Source organism: Trachemys scripta, chromosome 4 (assembly GCF_013100865.1).
Source record: "Trachemys scripta elegans isolate TJP31775 chromosome 4, CAS_Tse_1.0, whole genome shotgun sequence".
In the NCBI taxonomy this organism is placed as follows: domain Eukaryota; kingdom Metazoa; phylum Chordata; order Testudines; family Emydidae; genus Trachemys; species Trachemys scripta.
In genome coordinates this window covers 15,918,147-15,930,190 of record NC_048301.1, presented here as the reverse complement: position 1 = coordinate 15,930,190, position 12,044 = coordinate 15,918,147, and the positions used below count along the sequence as shown (strand labels likewise).

General features: G+C 45.9%; 1 protein-coding gene and 1 pseudogene across 7 annotated transcripts in view; one reads left to right on the top strand and one right to left on the bottom strand.

Moving 5' to 3' along the window:
- The window catches only part of SYNE2 (spectrin repeat containing nuclear envelope protein 2), a 257,594-nt gene extending 247,965 nt beyond the window's left edge, over nt 1-9,629 (bottom strand). For 5 of the 7 annotated variants that reach the window (XM_034767818.1, XM_034767820.1, XM_034767823.1 and 2 more), the window contains exon 1: nt 9,487-9,628. The gene's annotated coding sequence lies outside the window, so the exon portion shown is untranslated. Of the gene's footprint in view, nt 1-9,486 lie in introns of all 7 variants that reach the window. The other 2 variants (XM_034767822.1, XM_034767824.1) reach the window with 1 other exon arrangement.
- On the top strand, nt 6,194-6,534 carry LOC117876107 (annotated as a pseudogene).
- Nucleotides 9,630-12,044: the final 2,415 nt, after the last annotated feature.

Genomic DNA, 12,044 nt, shown 5'->3' with positions numbered 1-12,044 from the left:
AACAGCACAACACGGTTCTTCTCAAAGTCATGGACACCCACGCTTTTGGGGTGGTGCCATGCAATGTGGTCAGTTGCCAGTTGTCAAAGATCAAGTCACAGATATTTGTCTTGGGCAGATGTTGTTTCAGAGTATCTTTGAAACGTTTCATCTGCCCTCCACCCTTATGGTTACCAGAGCTCAATTTGGAACACAGAATTTGTTTTGATAGACAGGTCTCAGGCATATGAATTACATGACCAATCCATCTCACTGGGTGCAAATAAAACCAGCCTCAATACCGACTGAACCAGCCTTTGCCGAGGCTTCCATTTTCGACACCCAGTCCTGCCATTTTATGCCCGGCAGTTATTGTAGGTGTTGCAAATGGAAACTGTCAAGCTTTTTAATGTGCTGTTGATAACAGGTCCATGTTTGACATCTGTAGAGCAATGTCGTGAGGACAATAGTGTTGTACACTTTGAATTTTGTCCATGGACAGAGTCCATGTTGCTTCCAGATTCAGTGATAAAGATGACCGCATGCGGTGCTGGCTTTCTTAATTCACTCATTCACTTCATGATCCTTATCACTTCATTACTTATTTGGCAGCATGAAAAACAATCTATTTGACTGCTTGAAATGTGGTACCTTCCAAGGTTACTGATGAATCTTGGTAAAGCTGCTGAGGGGCTGGCTGGTATACAACCTCAGTTTTCATCTGACTTATGGTAAGGCCAAAGTTAAGAGCTGTCATAGCAAAGTGTTTTGCAAGATCTTATAGTGCTGCTTCAGGAGTGTACCACCAAGGCACAATCATTGCTGTAAAGCAGTTCCTTGATCAACACTTCAATCACCTTGGTATTTACACATAGACGAGAGAAATTAAAAAGCTTGCCAGTGCAAAAGCATATAAAGATACCATTTGAAGAGCCATGGAGGGCTTCCTCTACCAGCACAGCAAAGAACAGACCAAAAAGGCTAGGTTCCTTGCTTCATCACATTCATGATTGGAAATGTGTTCATAAGATCACCATCAAAACATTAACTCTTCCAGCCATGCCTTCACAGACTAGCCAAATGATGTTAATAAATTTGTCTGGACATCCAAATTTAGCGAGCAATTTCCAGAGGGCAGGGCAGTTGACCGTATCAAAAGCTATAGTTAGACTGGGAAACATGATGCTGTTTGTGACATTTTTCCTGTAAAATCATGTCAACATTACTCTACTGAGCACAAAAGCATAAGCAGGGGCAGCATCATTTGCTATGGGGCAAGTTGGGCAGTCACCTCCCACCCCCAGACCTTGGTTTATCCTCTCCACTCAGATTTTTCATATGCCTGTATGCTCCATTCTGTCTTCCACTCTCCAGCCCCCCCAGCCCCAACTTTGCAGGATAGAATTGCATATAATGTTCATATGCTGAAACAACTTTGCTCCACCTAGAATTTTTCTGAAATGACACCCCTGCCCTTAAGAAAGCCTATAAAGAAGGCAAGCAAGGAAAGCATGTGGGCAACACTAACTTTCACCCCATTCTTTAAACAAAAAAATTACATACTCAGTTACAGCCTGATACATGTTATCCAAAATTATTGGGAATGTGTTCAGTTATTGTAATCAATACTGTACACAGACAGGCATTCCACATGCACAAGCAGGCACTTCTGCATCTATACTTTTTAAAAACAATACCTGTTGTACTTCAGAGAGAAAAAGAAATTGACTTAGCCTGCTCACAAGGCACAGTCACTATCTTCAGCAGTAGGAAGAGGTGTCATCGCTTTATATCTTTCGAAACAAAAACAATCATTGAGAATCCAGATCTAAAACAGAGTCACAGTTGCTAAGAAAAACACCATCATAAACAGATGCAATAAGATGACTCATGAAGTAAGGCCATATCGCCGCACTTCAGAAATAAATCATGAGAAAAATGACTACTGTTCTTTATGCCTGATCTTTCAAACCATGTTCCTTGACTGTTTCTTTATTTAGATTGGGGGGCTAGGTTGGAAACAGTACTTTGAACTTTTCTACACATGGAGTTATTCAGGAACAGTTATTCCAGAAAAAGTCCACATGTAGACACCCTTATTCTGGAATAAGGATCCCTTGTTCCCGTTTAGCTTAACATACTTTGAAAATGAGCTAACTGCTGAGCTAAACTCTATTTATGGAATTCATTATCAGTAAAGAGGTTTTATCATTCTTACAGTGAACTCAATGCAAAGACTAAACAAGGGCCCATTTTTCTTTGAAACAAGGGCTTCTCAACAAAAGAGAGAACTTGACCTAGAAATCATATCAAGTCTGTAAAGTTTAAAACTGTAGCGTGTGAAATATTAGTATTTTTCTTTTGTTGCTATCATTTAAAACATAAAACTGAAACCAACTGTTGGGGAGAGAAAGCATTTTAATCCCATTCAATCATTATCCAGCAATGCTTGCTGCTTCTTGAATTGGGTCATTGTGTCTATGCTTAAAAACTTTGCTTCACAAATAAAAAAATATCTAGCTCCCTATGGGCCTGATCTAGTTCCCACCAAAGCCAACTGAAAGACTTCTATTGACTTCAACGGACTTTGGATCATACTCTATTGGGGTCGGGAGGCGGGGGGGACGAAAGGGGGGAAGAATCCTTCTTTTGTTTATTTTTCCATGTTCAGTTCTTAACCAGGTATGAAGGGTATAGCACTTTTTAACAACTTGTTCCTAAAGGTGACTTGTAAATGCTTTTTTTTTTTTTTAAATCCAGGAATTTAAGTAAGATGTTCTGAGTGCCCTAAATCAGTAGCTCTCAACCTTTCCAGTCTACTGTACCCCCCTCAGGAGTCTGATTTGTCTTGCGCACCCCTAAGTTTCACCTCACTTAAAAACTACTTGCTTACAAAATCAGACATAAAAATACAAAAGTGTCACAGCACCCTATTACTGAAAAATTGCTTACCTTCTCATTTTTACCATATAATTATAAAATAAATCAACTGGAATATAAATACTGTACTTACATTTCAGTGTAGTATATAGAGAAGTATAAATAAGTCACTAGTTTGCACTGACTTCACTAGTGCTTTTTATGTAGCCTGTTGTAAAACTAGGCAACTATCTAGATGAGCTGATGTATCCCCTGGAAGACCTCTGTGTACCCCCAGGGGTACGTGTACCCTGGGTTGAGAACCACTTCCCTAAATAACTATGGTAAGAGGGTCATCCACAATTCTACTAATGCAGGGACTGATGCTGCAAATTGTTCCACGCAGGCAAACCTCTGCACCCATGCAGAGCCCCAGTGAAGGTCTTAGGGCCTAACCTTACAAGGCCATCAGCATCTTTGCCAATGTGTTACGCAATCTCAACTCCTGTTGATTTCAGTGGAAAATGAGGTCACTCAGCACCCAGCAGGAGGTGCTCAGCATCTTGAAGGACTGAGCCCTTACTATTTAGCAAAGTATTTATTACCATGAGAAGCTCTATTCAATGGGACTACTCATAGTAGTAAGCACTATGCTGGGTAGTAACTGTTTACAGAATTGGGTCTTTATAAATTATCTTTTCTCATAGCTAATTAGATCTTGATATCATATCTCACTAGCTTCCATTCCATGTGACTGAAACCCAAGCATGCATTTATCGGGTGTTGTCAGACTGCTACAGAAAGAGCCAACCTAGAGGGTTTGGGTAAATGATTTTATTTTAACATAATGCACTGTTTTTCCTAGGGCTTTAAAAAAATCTAATTTTACTACCTACTGTATATGTAAGTTTAAAAATCTAACAGAGCTCATGTACAAATAACAAAAACAAATGTCCTTGTTCCCCAGAGGCCAGCTCCAGTTCCTTGCAAGGTTCACTGCTAGGCCTTACTCCAGCATGCGCTGTGCTGGTGATATATCACACATATAGCAAGAACCAGCTACAGTAGAGAGGTGGAACCTTTCGCACTAAAATCCACAGTAAGTCTCAACTCCTCCGACATCAAGTGTTAGTGCAAACCAGACCTCTCACATGTCCTCCTTTCAAGGGATATCACTCATGTCAGTCTCAAAGTTATTCCCTTTCCACACAAATTTGGTCTCCACTCAATTTTATTGTTAAAAATTATTTACATCAGAAATAAAGACGCATGAAGCTGAAGTTCTAGAAAGAGTCATTTACACTAAATGAATTACTTCCACAGCATTTTAAGGTTCCTGCACAGACAACATCTGTACGCCCATGACCACAATCTTTGTCACACAGTGTCTGACAGTAAGGCATTGGCACGTTGAGATGTATGCTGTAAACATACTTCTCTGGAAAGACTGGGATCAACCTAGAGCTCTCCTTGCTCAATGTCACAGGTTGGCTGCTGGCCCTTTAAGGCAGCCAGGCTCAGTCTTGCCTGAGGTCTACCAGCTAGCCCCCAGTTGATGGTTAGTGACCCCAGCTGCAAGGAATCAGAAAGGACTACTGAAACAGAGCAGGGAAGTCAGTGTAAGAGAGATGCAGAGGAGGTGGGACTTACCTGTAAAGGGAAGCCTCGCAGTCTGGGGCTGGCTGGGACTAAAAAGCTGAGCCATAAGAGTAGAGCTAACTCCTGTGATAAGCCCCAGGAACAAGGGGCCAGCTGTCCAGGGACACAGTCCTGGGGCTGATGTTCTGGAATGGGAACAGGGAATAGAAGAGACCCACAGAGAGCAGTACGTTCCTGTGGGAGAGCTCTTACATAGGGCCTACCTGGAGCAGGGAGACCTGTAAATGGAGCTGCTAGTGTCCCTGGAGACAGGAGGCAGTGTGGGAATCCTGTAAGAGGAACCAGAGAAGCTCCGCAGAGGCCAGAAGGGGACTTCAGAGGAGCCCCAGAAGAACAGTAAGTTTGGGCATTTGTTTTGGACTTTTTGTTACCCGAGAAAGGGAGTGAACTTTTATGTGACTTGGCCAGAGGGCCATGATGCCAAAGACTGGGGGGGGGGGAGCTGTTGCAGGGCTGAGGAAGTGACCATCGGGAGTGCCAGAGGTAAGGTCCCCTGCCAACACTGCACCTTGATACAAAGGGGCACTACTTGAAGTGAGGATGTGCCATTACACCAAGACATAGACCCCTTTTCCAGCAAACTTAGCTTTGACTTCTCTGTTGTTTTATTCTCTTGCATTCCCTTTTATGGGTAACTAAATATCTATATTCCATGGCTGAACTTACTTACAGTGGACAAACTGTATTGCCTTTCCCTCTAGTTTTACTACACTACACAAAATTAAATCATCACTAAGTCTTGCTGCATAATCATTTATGGCAACTTGGCTTCTGTATGCTTCCAGCAGAATAGGGCAGATGTTTAATGTAACATGCTTGAAAAACCGCAACCTCCAAAATGCCTTTCAAAATGCTCAAGAATACTATAATCTATTTAAACAAGGAGTCTGGAGGCACCTTAAAGACTAACAGATTTATAAATCTGTTATAGATCTGTTGGAGGAGAGATAGCTCAGTGGTTTGAGCATTAGCTTACTAAACCTAGGGTTGTGAGTTCAATCCTTGAGGGGGCCGCTTAGGGATCTGGGGCAAAATCAGTACTGGGTCCTGCTAGTGAAGGCAGGGGGCTGGACTCAATGACCTTTCAGGGTCCCTTCCAACTCTATGAGATATATATATAGCTATATCTCCATATATTAGGTGCCACCAGCTCCTCATTGTTTTTGTGGATACAGACTAACTCGGCTACCAACTGATACTTATAATCTATTTGTTTAAAAAAAAAAACTCGGAACCCTCAAATAATTACTAATTGGGAAGACTTCATAAAAGGACTTTAAAACCCACAAGAGCCAGTCGTGCTGTATTTTAAACAATTATAGTCCATTTTTTAAAGTATTTAGGCATTGGGCGTGGGCTCCAAAGAGTGAGATCCACAAAGGGATTTAGGTGTTACAATGCTGAGCATCATAGTGTCTAACTTTTAGACACCTAGAAAATCACAGGAATGACACACCAATCCACAAAGCCTGAGTTAGGTGCCTGGGCTGCTATACAAAGAGGAGAGCTAGGCACCTAAGACTACAATCCACAAAAGCCAGCATGCTAGGCAGCTCCCTGCCTAAGCTAGCCAATGGGAGATGCTGACAACAGGGATGTGTGCTAAGCTCTGCCCCTCTTACTGGGGTAGGGACCTAAGTCTTGTTGAAGGAATGAGTTAGGTGCCTGCTTTGCTCCGTGTTAGCTGCCTGTTTGTAAGATGTCTGGTCACGGCAAGGGCGGAAAGGGGCTGGGCAAGGGAGGTGCTAAGAGGCATCGCAAGATCTTGCGAGACAACATCCAGGGCATTACAAAGGCAGCGATCCGCCGCTTGGCTCGCCACGGCAGGGTGAAGTGCATCTCGGGGCTGATCTATGAAGAGACCCGTGGGTGCTGAAGATTTTCCTGGAGAACGTGATCCGTGATGCAGTGACCTACGCTAAGCGCAAGACAGTGACAGCCATGGATGTGGTGTACGCCCTGAAACGCCAGGGACGCACCCTGTACGGGGCTGAGTCGGCCTTTACCCCCAAAAATCTCTACACAAAACAGGGGTAGAGGTGATTCCCACCTTCAACTTTTAGTCCAGTGGTTAGAGAACTCAGCTAGGATGTGAGAGAGTCAAGTTCAATTCCCTCCTCTCTGACAGAGCGGGAGACAGGATTTAAACAGCAGTTTCCCACCTTTCAGGAGTGCTCTAAACACTGTGCTATGGGATATACTCATGTGGGGAACCCTCACTCTCTCCTGTTCAAGCTAATCCATTGTGAATAAATAATGAAAGAGTTATCTGAAGGAGGGGGACTGGATCCAGAGTCTCCCACCTACTAGGCAGGTGTCCTAACACTGGACTGAATCATTCTGTCACCAACTTCTCCTGCCTTGAGGCAGTATTGCAGGGTTGTCAGGAGTGGGCTCTGCCCAGCAGGGGGCTAGTACTTACAGGGTGCACCCTTCTACTCCCTGAGGGCCTGCTGCTGCAGCGGTTGGGTGGTCTTGGCTGGCAGGACTCAGCTCCCTGCCCCCATCTCGCTCTGCCATGGCACAGAGGAAGTGAACAGGGCTGCGCTGAATTCTGGCAGAAACTGTGCAAAGGGGAAGCAAAGTCCAGGAAAAGCCAAAATCTGGGTGGAAATCAATAAAACTCATTATTGGCTTTTTCAAAACCTGGACATTTTTTTAGAGACAATGGATAAACACCAAAAATGAAGGGCCTTCTCTAAAGACGATTACGGAAGTGGTTGAAACTGATGAGTTTGCTAACCAGATGCAAGGGGCTCTGTGCATCCCCATTTCCTGTTCCTGGTTTTCTGATTTTAACCAAAATCAGTAGGGTTTTGCTCATTGATATCTAGAACATTCCCTGAATTTTTACAATTGATCAGTTGAGGCATTTCAAAAGTTTTCACATTACAGACAGAGAATGCCATTGAGTTGAGTGTAAGGCCTCATACGTTTAACCAATAATCATACTACCTGGCTGGGTGAAGCAAGGTCTTATACTCAACTCAATGGCAGTCTCTGTTTGGCTTATAAGGAGCCCTAGTGTTGGAGGAAAGGGAGGGGACACGGGGGGGGGGCACACAGGGCCTCTGCCATGTGGGCAGAAGGAGGAAGGGGGGACACAGAGCCCCTGCTGTGTGGTGGGGAATGGGGAGTACACAAAGCCCCTGCCATGAGGGTAGGGAGAATGGAGGACAATGATATGGGGGGAGGAGGAGACACAGAGCCCCTGGCATAGGCGAATGGGTATCTGAAGGGGCACACAGAGCCCCTAACATGTAGTGGAGGGAGAATAGGGGACAGAGTCCTTGGCATGGGGGGAAGAAGGTAATATGGGGTACATAAAGCCGTGGCATGTGAGGAGGAATAGAGGACCCTAGTATTCTGGAGAGAGGAATAGGGGGGCACAGAGCCCTTGGCACGCGTAGGACTTGGGGGAGTCATAGACAGTCCCTGAAATAGAGAGGGGTGGGAGAGTGGCCCACAGGGAGCTTGTGGGGTGGAATGGAGGGATGCAAGGAGCCCCAATGTGTGCAATGAGCTCGGCCTACAGAAGCTACTAGGGTGACCAGATGTCCTGATTTTATAGAGACAGTCCCGATTTTGGGGTCTTTTTCTTATATAGGCTCCTATTGCTCCCGACCCCCTGTCCTGATTTTTCACACTTGCTGTCTGGTCACCCTAGAAGCTACAGAGTGTGCAACCCTCTGCTATGTAGCATTTTGTCCATCACAATATGACTGTATGAGCACACACTGGTAATAAAGTTAATAATACAACTAACTCCTGTAGTCCTTATTCAGCCAAGACGCTCATGGAATTTTGCCTTAATAAGGATTCAGGCTCAGAATCCAAGTCCATAACCGACTACGTAACAATAATCTTAAAAGATAACATATGTTACGTAAGCAAGAGAGCGTCAAGTCAGGAAGAAATACAGTTCCTTTGGTTTGTGGACTCTCTCTTCCAGGTATAAGTTTACATGTCCTCCAGCATCACGGTGTCTCCAAAAACACATTACTCGGGCTAATACTCAAGAAACTAATATTTCAAAGCTGGAAAACATGGATTTTTAAAGGTTTGGCTCAATGACAGATAAGGCGATTTCACACACAAAAAAAAGGCCTATGCTTCTTGAACCATCTTATTAGAGGTTTTGTGCCTTAAGTCTCGTTAGTTTTTCCCTACTTCTCCCAGTGCCTGCAATTTGATTTATCTTGCAAAGATTGTGTAAATGGGTATGCCTGTGCACACCTGGTAGGGTTTTTTTTTTTTTTCTGACAAGAAAATGAAATAAAGGGTAAATAGAAGCCATTTAAAATATATGTTAAAAATACCAACACCTGCGTGGAACTGCATTGCTTGATTAAATAAGGCGCCTGGTTTTTCCTTAAAAGCGTCTGCTTACAAGTCGCAGGGGGCCAGGGAAGGTGAAGCTGACATTTAAGGAACAAAGGCAGCGTCAGCCAACAAAGGCTGCCAGGTACGGTAACCAAAGCCCAGACAATGAACGCGGAGAGGGGCTGAGCACGAACAGTTCTGCTCTCCAGCGTCCCACCCAGCGAGGGGCGCAGGGTCAGGGGCCGGCCTGGCAGGCGGCCCCTGGGGCTGGGGAAAGAAGGGGTCGGTGCGGTGCTGTCGGCAGGGGCAAGCGCTTGGTACTTTCCAGGCGTCTTGTCACCCACACAAAGGGCTTCTCTCGGCAGCGCTCGGCTCCCTTCCCGCCCGGGCGTGCGGCTCGCTCGCTGACATCCCCGCCAGCGCGGAGCCTGCCTGCCTCCCCCAGCCGGGGCGGCAGCGCCGGTAGGTGCCCCCGGGCGGCGGCGGCGGCAGCAGCGCCTGCCCGCAGCGGCCACACGCCGGCCAGTCAACCCCGCAGCGCCGCCAACTTTCCTGCGCGCTCCGCGGGCGGCGGGCTGAGCCCCCAGCACCGCCCTCCCGCGCTGCCCCTGCTGCCCGGCCGGACGCGGACACCCGCGGCTCCAGGGGGCGCTGGGAGATACTCACTGTCCACGCAGTCCGGGGGCTGCAGGGGGCACCCGCCTGCGCTGGGGGATGGGGAGCGGGGACCCTGGCGTTGCCTCGGGAGGGGACTGGGTGCGGTGGCGCAGCCCCTTGCTCCGCTCCTCGGCTGCAAACCACGCCCCGAGCCGGTGCAAGCCCGGACTCTCCCGCCGCCACTCGCGGCCCCTAGTGCAGGAAGTTGGAGCGCCCTTGGCCCGCACGCCCCCGAGCGCGGAGCCCAGCCCAGCGCCCACCTTCCAAACAAGCAGCACGTGGCTGGGCCCGGAGCCCGGCTCCCCCCGCCCGGCACCTGCCTGACGGCCACAAGCCAGGCCGGGCCAGGCAGCTGCTAATCACGGGAGGAGGAAAAGAGGGACCCTGGGGAAAGGCGGCCCCTGCGACACCTGGGTGTATCTAGGGCATCTGGTAGCTAGAGCAGGCAATGGTAGCCTGGGTTGGGTCCTATTCTCACCCTGCTACTGAGGAGCTCTGTGACCTTGGGCAAATCGCTCCCACTAGTAGTAGGAGTTTTCTCACTTATAACCCATTCAGCCTGCTACATCCCTTCGCTGCACTGGGGCCTATGGAGTAGTGAGAGCAGGGAGCCGGGGCCCGACATAGGAGTTCTCCTCCCCTCTGCCATTCCCTGGTTATGTGGCAGTGGGGAAGGGACAATCTTTGCAATTCATTTTACCCATCCCTAAAAATGGGAGGGTTGATGCCTACCTTCAGGAGTCCTGTAACACTGAATTACACTGAGTTAAACTTCTGATCCTTGGATGAAAGGAGCTATGGAAGTGCTAAATATTTTTAAACCTCACAGTATCTGTCAAAAATGTACCAATTTCCCACTCTAGCCCTGCAAAAAGCTCTTCTAATTCAGCTAGGTTGTGCTCACTAGCAGTGTGGCCATCAAGTTACTCAATACAGCATATACCACCCTGAAGAGTAGTTAATCTGATTTAATTTGGGGGGAGCAGAGCATGGCATGAACAACAAATAATGTATCTAAACAATATTAACTCAGTTTGCACATAAGCTAACTAAGAAATGCATAAAATAGTGGTCAATAGTTTTAGCCATACATCTTACAAAATAGTACAGTAAAAGGATATCATCAGAGTGGGAGATGGTTTTAACAGTCAGTGCTAATAGTGTCAAGTATCAGGGGGTAGCCGTGTTAGTCTGTATCTACAAAAACACAAGGAGTCTGGTGGCACCTTAAAGACTAACAGATTTATTTGGGCATAAGCTTTAGTGAGTAAAAACCTCACTTCTTCGGATGCTAATAGTGATCACTTGGCTATGTGGATTTAAAAAAATTCCCCAAAGCCAGTTCCTATCTATGCTGATACAGTAGGTTTCTCCTTCATTTATTCTGCTAGGTGGGTATTTGGTGTTAAGGATCAAAGGCCCAATCCTGGTTCCTTCAGAGTAACTGGTAAAAACAAATCAATCCCTGATTGATTTAAATAAATGGAAGTAGGGCAAGGCCCCATATTTGAAGCCATTTCTCAAGGACAAATCTAGCAGCCTTCTTATTACCACTTCAAAAATTATTTTTCCTCCCTTGGTATCCTGCTGTTAATAGATTTATCTCATTTGACCTCAGACTTCGGAAGGCAACCCCTGTCCTTTCATGTATTTATACCTGCTCCTGTATTTTCCACTCCATGCATATGATGAAGTGGGTTTCTCTAAGGTGCCACAAGGACTCCTCCTTGTTTTTGCTGATACAGACTAACACGGCTACCACTCTGAAACTTACTCAGGGTAACCGTCATAGGTTTCAATCGTTTGAGTAAGTACTGCTAGATTTGGCCTCTTATTTTATTTTTCTTGTATTTTAAGAAGGAAGTGAATTCCACACCTTTTTGAGTGCCACTTTAGCTAAAGAATGTTCCAGCTTGTGGGAGTGCCAGGTACAGCCAGTTGTAACTTGACAGCCCTGCCTTGGTAAACACCGAATATAATTCACTCTGCTCTTGTAACATTCTCTATCTATGGATAATTATTTATTTATTATTTGTATAGTGGCACTGCTGTGCTTGACACTTTTGAGACGGGGATGAAGACCAGGTCCCTGCCCCAAAGAGCTTTACAGTCTACATTGATCACTCACTACATCCAGATCTCTTGAATAGGAAGATTAATATAGTGTTTGCCCAAACCAATCCTTTGTTAAAAGCTGGGTGAAATCTAATTATGGGTTGAATTAAAACACCATTGAGATTGATAGGTATGAACTCACCCTTCAGTTAACATAACAGTAAACCTAAACCCCCACCTAAGACAAAGTGTGCATGCATCTGCCTGGGAGATTTTGGCTGAGTATTGTTTTGGGTTGGTGTGTGGGTGAGGGAACAGAAATCACACAAACTGCGAAGAGACTGGGAGAAGCAAGAAAGCCAAGCAGGAGCCTGCATACAATGGAAATTAGAAGCCAATACCTTTGGGGATCTGGGCTGGTATGACCCTGGAAAAAGCCAGAGAGCTTTTGGGTCTGGTATTGGCTAAAGAGGCTTTGGGCTGTAAGTTAAACTGCAGCCCCTTATGTTCTT